At 51.9% G+C, this 7,933-nt stretch overlaps 1 protein-coding gene across 2 annotated transcripts in view; it reads left to right on the forward strand.

The window, feature by feature from the left end:
• The first annotated feature begins 1,861 nt into the window (after positions 1-1,861).
• Positions 1,862-7,933, forward strand: part of Fgr (FGR proto-oncogene, Src family tyrosine kinase) — a 27,871-nt gene continuing 21,799 nt past the window's right edge. For both annotated transcript variants that reach the window (XM_029476829.1, XM_021159617.2), the window contains exon 1: positions 1,862-2,104. The gene's annotated coding sequence lies outside the window, so the exon portion shown is untranslated. The remainder of the gene's footprint in view (positions 2,105-7,933) is intronic.

Here is a 7,933-nt window from a genome sequence, read left to right on the forward strand (position 1 = left end):
CAGGCAAGAGTGGTGAGGGCTCTGCTGGAAAGTGTGTGAACACTGGGGAAGGCCCCTAGGGAGCCACCCAGGAGCGGGACTTAGAAGAATTACAGAGCAATTCCTCCAAGATCAGTGTATGTCTTTCTGTCTCTCTCTTCCTTATTCCCTCCCTCTCTCCCTTGCTTCTCTCTTTTCCCTCCTGTTTTTAATTCCTTCCTCTTTTCCTTTCCCCTCTTCTGTCTTCTCTTCCCTTCTCCTCTAACCTCTGCCTTCTTCTGTCCTATCTCCCTGCCTTCTTCTGCAGCCTCCTCCTCCTCCTCCTCCTCTTCCCTTTCTCCCTCCTCTCAGGTAGAGAATCACTACTCTCCTTTGGCTGTCCTCCAATCCATAGGGCTCAAGCATCCTCTTGAGTGGCTGGGAGTGCAGCTGGTGTGGCTGTCCCTTTTGTATCTGGGCTCCCTATGGCTGGACTCCCATTGGCCATGGTATACATTTATTTGTTAATTGCACACATGGATCAATGGCCAAGGCCAACTTAGTGGATGCTCTATAATGGTGGCAGTGCTATCCAGGCAGGGTAAAGCCATCCTCTCACAGTCCCTGAACCTCCACTACACTTCCTTTCTTCCTCCTACGCCCACTTCATATTTTCCTAAGAGAGAAGCATTTTTTTTTAAGATTTTATTTATTATATGTAAGTACACTGTAGCTGTCTTCAGACACTCCAGAAGAGGGCGCCAGATCTCGTTGCGGATGGTTGTGAGCCACCATGTGGTTGCTGGGATTTGAACTCTGGACCTTCGGAAGAGCAGTCGGGTGCTCTTACCCACTGAGCCATCTCACCAGCCCCGAGAGAAGCATTTTTGTTTGTTTTTTTGAGACAGAGTTTCTCTGTGTAGCCTTGGTTGTTCTAGAATTCACTCCATAGACCAGGCTGGCCTCAAACTCAACAAAGGTCTGCTTGCCTCAACCTCCCAAGTGCTGGAGTTAAAGGTGTTTGCCATGGCTCATTGAGAGAAGCATTCCTATCTGCATCCATCACTTGCTGACACTGTGTGTTACACCATGATCCTCCTGAACTTGTACTCTAGGGGGCTCACATACAGCCCCCTACACCCCTGTCTGTACACAGAAGCACACCTGACTGCATAATGTGTCCGAGCTGTTGTTGATTCTAAACCCAGACACGTGTCATCGCCTATCATCACTATAGCCCCGACACCCACTTGAATCTTCCATGCCTCAAGCCCTCACCCTCCCACATACATTTCCAATTCAACCCTAGCTCTCCCTCCCCAGGCAGGGGGATTTCCTGGGTCTCACTGCACCTTGGTTTTAGAGAGGTAATACTGGTAATAACTCTTGGTTTTAAAGGGAGGGTGGGTATCAGGTTCGGGAGAGTTTAGGGAGGGAGGGCTCTCCTAGAGACACTGTGATTAAGGATTCTCCTCAGCTTCTCTAAAACTGTGTGTGGCTGTAGCCTGATGGGAGCTGATTGTTGTGAAAAACAGCTACCCAAAGGCAAGGGCCTTGCTTATCTCCACCACCCAGTTCCTAAAGATGAGGCGGCAGGGTATAAGTGACAGGCAAAAGATCGCAAATGTAGTGACAGTAGTGTAAAGGCTACAGGCTGTGTGAACTTGGGCCAAGTTATCCTGACCTGGCTCTGTGTTTTCCTACCTAGGAGATGAGTGAGGAGTGGGAGCCTTTGGGATGGCCAAGCCCCCACCCCCTTGGTATCCCACTCTAGTAACTAAAGGGACAGGTCCCTTTGGCCGGAACCTTTGGGAAGGAACTGGGGCGCAGGGACAGCACTGGGAGAGCCCATCCACAGCGGGAAGTGGGAGCCAGCGGACTTTGGATCTGGGGGCCCCTCCTGGCTTTGGGCAGCAGTCTTGGGGCTGAGGCGTGACTGCGACTTCTCTGGCTGCCGCCTCCTCCTCCGCAGTCACCAAAATAAGAGAAGTCCGAGGCGGCTTCCTCCTCCCTCCCCAGAGTAGGTAGTAGGGGCAGAGGCGGGTAGCACCTCACTTTCCCCCCTACATCGCCTCTCCTGGTTGTTGGAAGTTAAGGTTGGCTCGCCCCAGATCGAGTCACCCGCAGCTGGCTCCCTGGAGACCAGGTAGGCGGCCAAACACGGTGGGGGCTGGTAGGGCAAGTGTTGCCCCGCCCCCAACCGTCCTCACCCTGGAGGGAAGATTTGGGGGTAAACCTGAACTTTGAGAGCTGAGCAAGTTGAAAGCGGGAGATGGGGGTGGGGATCCCATTCAGAAAGGAAATTAAGGAGGAAAACTAAGGAAAGCTGGAAAAGGCTGATTAAAAACCTAGGAGAAGGCCGAGGCAGTACGGCGAAGGCAGACCAAAAGTTCCCCCTAAAAGTCTAAATGGGGAAAGAGAGGGAAACTGTGTTGTAAATTTGATAAAATTTGGGAAGAGGGCTGAAAGTACAGGAAGGCACTGTGGGATCCCCCAAAAGCGTCTAGGGAGAGCTCTGAGAGGCTTTCAGGAGGAGGAAAAGGAAAGAAGCTGAGGGGGTGTGAGAGAGGGGTAATAGGTGGGGAAACTGGAAGGGGGAGGGGATACTGAGGAAATCGGTGCGCGAGTTCCCGAGAAGGGGGTCTAGGAGAGTGACTTCTGCAGAACTCGGAGTCCAAGTCCAGAGTGCAGTTCTGGGGTCTCAGAGGCCGGCTATCTGGGGAAAGAGAGGGGGAACTGTTGTAAATTTGATAAAATTTGGGAAGAGGGCTGAAAGTACAGTAAGGCAACCCCCCCCCCCCCAAGCCCTCTCGCCCCAGACGCCCTGGGGATTCCTTCCAGGAGCTGGAGGCGTGGATCTGGGTTTCCTGGGGAAGACCTCACCCTGGGGCACCAGACCTCCCTGGGTGCTTTTCCCTATCCGCGGTGGCGGTCGAGGTTTGCGTCCCTGTCGGGATCCGGGAATTGCTGGCAGCCCCGACGGAAATCCTGCTTTTGACCGCCAATGCCCGCAGGGGCTGTTTCCATGGCAACACAGGGCAGTGAGGCCAGTTGGCTTTGGGCCGCTGCGGGCTCAAGGCTGGCTGCCAACTTTGGTCCCTGCCTTCGTCCCCATTTTTGGTCCTTGATCCGGGTGTGTTGCACCACAGAGGGAGTGAGAGGGTGCCGCTTGATGTTCAGGGGTCTACTGCCTCAGAAACATGTTCTCTTGGCAAGAATGGGCCTTTAATTGCTATGCAGACCTCAAGGAGAGTTAGCTTTCTCTGGACTTTTGCTTTTCTCATTGTAACTTTGGGGGAGAAACTAGCCCTCCCCAATACCAAAGCTGTGCCTAGTGGCGCATGCCTATAATAATCCCTGCACCCAGCAAACGGAGGTAGGGAGGTTGTCACGAGTTCAAGACCGCCTTGAGCTATATAAGCAGAAAGACAGGTGGGGTGGGGGAAACAGAAATAGAATGGGAAGGGGTGAGGCGGGGAGGAGAGGGGAGAATGGAGGAGAAGGCAGATGAAGTTCTATCAGATCCAGGCCAGTTGGCTCTATACAGAGTTCTTTGCCTTCTCAAAGCATTGGAGGACCAGAAAGCTTCGCTGACAGGGCCTCTGAGAACCAGCACACAGCTGGCATCTACTAAATGTCACGTTTACTAGGGCCCATTCCAAGGAGGTTAGCAAGGCTCGCATCTGTACCCCACTCTCCAGGTGGCCACCCTACAAGCAAGCCTTTTGTAGCCTAGAATTGGATGCGGTGAGCATCCTTCCATTTGTAGTGGGTAGGTGGAGGGGGTAGCCAAGCTGTGTGGACCCAAGAGAGGAGGAGGGGGAGGGAGGCTCCTGCTCCCCAGCAGGCTTGACTTGAAGCTGTGAGTGAGATTGTGTGAGGGTGCTCCCCAGTGTGCTGTGAGCTTGAAGTGAATGTGTTCACGCCTGGGTGCTAGCTTATGTGTGGTTATTCGGGGCTGCTCTGAAGCTACCTAAGGTGGAAGTGACAAGGGACGGAACCAGCCCTGACAGGCTGACGGGTAAGGGACAGGGAAAACAGATGAGGAAGGAAGAGCCAAGTCTCTTCCACACAGCACATTGGGTCAGCCGATGGTGAGGAAAGCAGACTGCCCCATCCCACTCCCTCAAGACTAAGGGATCACGTTGTGGGATCTACACTCTCCGTCGTTAGGCTCCCACTCATGGCTGGAACCCCAAGTCCCACGCGAGGTAACCTAAAGACTCCTGCTTTAGAGCGTGATGAGTATGGAACCATTTTTCTTTCTTTTTCTTTTTCTTCTTTGAGACAGGGTCTCACTATATGGCCTTGGGCTTGCAAAGGCCCACCTCAGCCTTTGCCTCCTGAGTGTTGAGATTAAAGGCTTGGGCCACCACAGACAGCAGGGGTCTCTCTCTCTCTCTCTCTCTGGGTTTTCGAGGCAGGGTTTCTCTGTGTAGCCTTGGCTACCCTGGAACTCTGTAGACCAGGTTGATCTCAAAACTCACACAGAGATCTGCCTGCCTCTGCCTCTTGAGTGTTGGGATTAAAGGTGTGCACCACCATCACCATTATGTGGCTCTTTCTTTCATTTTAAGACCAGGTCTCACTGTGTAACTCCGGTTAGCCTGGAACTCATTGTACAGACCAGGATGGTCTCAAACTCACAAAAGGTCCATCTATCTCTGTCTCCCGAGTGCTGGGATTTAAGGTTCAGACTGCTGTGTCGGGCCAGATAGACCCAGTTTTACCCACCACAAATGGGGGAAACTCAGCTGATACTTTAAGGACCGTGTCGGGGGAAGAGCTAGGATAGTACAAAGATGGTGTCAGGACTGGACCAGCCGTGACTCTCAAGAAAGGATGGTGTAAAAATGAGAGGAAGTTAGTGAGCCATGAGAGCCTCTGTGAGGGAGAAGGAGGTATCAGTGCTCAGTGAAAGGAAGGTGGAGGATCCTGAAAGCCCCGCAGTCAGGGCTCTGAGTGCATGCGGTGAGGGATGGTGATGCCTTCACACCTTAGACTCCCACTTGCCCCCTCAGCCCAGGACTGTCCCTGCCCCACGCTCTGAGGGGAAACCGGAACTCTTGTAGGAGGTGGTTTCCTGCCGCTGCCCAGTCTTAGTTCCTTTTTGGTGAGGTTGTCCGGGTTGATTGGGTTTGCTCATTCCTCCCACCTTGTCTGGGAACTTCTCTTTCCCCCTTGCCCCGCCCAGCCCTGCACCTCTGTCCACCCTCTCTGCCTCAGTGAGACCTTTTCAAGAAGAACAAAGGAATTTGACTGGATACCCACCCATTCTATGGCTGATATACATAGGGACAGACGGGGATCTGATGCGCAGGCGCTTCTGTCTCCCTAACTCTCTGAGAGAGTTGGACTGACTTGCCCAGTGCCTCAAGCCAGTTGTCACACAGGGACAGACTTTGAACTTAAACCTGTCTCCCGTTCTTCCACATTCTTGGAGGTCAGACTGGGGAGGTCAGGACATCTCAAGCCTTACCTCACTGCTTTGACATGATTTGGGGAAATAGGACCCGTGGGAAAGAGTGAGAAGGTTGGGGCTCTTGTGTCCAGGAACACAGGTATGTGGGAGGCAGGCTCCCTGTTGGGCATCCAGATGCCATAAGATGGATTTAGTTGGCCATTGGCCGTGTGGGTAGAATGACATTTACCAGTCAGGGACACCATGATCCTGCCCGAGCTTTGGAGAGTCCAGCCACAATGCCAGGAACAGAACTGTGGACTGACTCTCACAGTCACCTGAATCTTCTGTCAGCCTGTGTGACCTCTCAGGGAAGTCGCTTCTCTGATCTATGCAGGAAGGCTGGTGGACCACGTGCCCCTGGGGGGTCTCTAAGCAGCTGCCATTTCTTAGCCTCTCTTGGCTGCTGCACACTGAGCTAGCTAGAGCTTCTCATGGAATCCTCCCAGCTGCTCTGCCCAGAGGCTGCAGGTGAGAAACCGGATGTTCAGAGGGTTTGCCCTTCATGCAAAGCTACAACCTCCTGAAGAACAGAGCTGGGGAGGGGGGTTGGGCACTTAATCCCTGTGGCAGGAAGATCACAAGTTCAAGGGGAGGGTTATGCAGAGAGATCCTGTATGCCTTGAAGGGAAGATGGAGGGAAGGAAGAAAGACAAGAGAGAACTAAATCAGAGGTTGGGGAGGGGGAAGGGGGAGAGGGAGAGAGAGAGAGATTACTACATAAGGGCAGATATTAAACAGGGGCAGATACTGAAGTGGGCAGCTTTGTGGTCCAGGGTTAGACCTTAGCTGTGATATCCATAATCTGATTTCAACCTTGATACGGCTCTTGATAGGGCTCTTGAATATTGACTTCTTTCTTTCTTTCTTTCTTTTTTCTTTTGTTTTGTTTTGTTTTGTTTTGTTTTGTTTTGTTTTTTTTCAAGACAAGGTTTCTCTGTGTAGCCCTGGCTGTCCTGGAATTCTCTCTGTAGACCAGACTGGCCTCACACTCAGAGATCTGCCTGCCTCTGCCTCCCTCCCGAGTGCAGGGATTAAAGGTGTGTGTCATCAGCATCCAGCCAAGTTGATTCCTTTCTGTCGGACTTACCTGGGGCTGGAGTTCAGCTCTGTGGTAGAGTGGATGACTGACGCTTACTGGGTTGAAACCCTAGCATCAGAACAAGACTAACACCCATATCCATGAACAAACCGATGCTTTGGAGTGGCCCAGAGTGCTGGCGGCCATGACTTGTGCCGCTCCCTTGCTCCCTTTCTGACTTTAGCAGGCAGCCAAAGTTCACTGCCGCCTAGGAAAGAGAGACAGGAGAGCTGTTGACTTGTGCTGTCCTTCATCCAAGGTGGCTCAGTGGTTAATGTCAACGAGCCTGACAACCTGAGTTTGATCCCAGGAACACATATGGTAGAAGGAGAGAGCCAACTCCCACAAGTTGTACTCTGTTCTACACACAGACAGACAGACAGACAGACAGACAGACAGACAGACAGACAGAAACAAGAAGAAAAGGGAGCTGGGCAGTGGTGGCACACGCCTTTGATCCCAGCACTTTGGGAGGCAGAGGCAGGTGGATTTCTGAGTTTGAGGCCAGCCTGGTCTACGGAGTGAGTTCCAGGACAGTCAGGGCTACACAGAGAAACCCTGTCTCAACACAAACAAACAAACAAACAAAAAAAAATCACACTGCACCTCAGTGTCCTAATCCAACAAGGGTTAAAACTGAAACCTGCCCCAGGAGGTCACGGAAGAGGTCATGTGTAGAAATTTCTTGGCATGATGCCAGTCCCTGTGTAAATGTTTAATAAATTAGCACATTTTCACTAATAGTTGCCACCACCCAGACTTCTGGAGAGCGCAATGACTCCCTAGGGTGTCAGAGCTTGGTATCCAGGCACTGAGGAGGAGGGAGAGAGACTTCATGCAGCTTGACTAGTCAAAACTGGCTCCCTCTACCCAGTTCCCTCTGCCCAGCTCTGACTCTCTTCATATGGGGCTGTCTCCCTCTCCCTCCCTCCCTTCCCCGTCCTCCTACCCCCACTCTGGTGTGTGTATGCATGGGCATGTCATATGTGGATATGGGTGTATCTGTACACGCATGTGAAGGGATGCCCATACAGTGGGCAATGCAGATGTCTTCCTAAATTGCTCCCTAATTTTTATTTAAATTTTTTTTAATTTATGGGTTGAGGATTTAGCTCAGTGGTAGAGCGCTTACCTAGCAAGGCCCTGGGTTCGGCCCTCAGCTCAAAAAAAAAAAATTAATTTAAAAATATGTCTAAGGATCTGGAGAGATGGTTTAGCAGTTAAGAGCACTGACTGCTCTTCCAGAAGACTTAGGTTCAAATCCCAGCATCCACATGGCAGCTCGGAAGTGTCCGTAATCCTAGTACCAGATGATCTGAGATCTGACACCCTCACAGAGATGCAGGCAAAACACCATACACATTAAAAAATAAAACCAAGCCAGGCATGGTGGCGCATACCTTTAATCCCAGCACTCGGGAGGCAGAGGCAGG

Source organism: Mus caroli, chromosome 4 (assembly GCF_900094665.2).
Source record: "Mus caroli chromosome 4, CAROLI_EIJ_v1.1, whole genome shotgun sequence".
Lineage (NCBI taxonomy): Eukaryota > Metazoa > Chordata > Mammalia > Rodentia > Muridae > Mus > Mus caroli.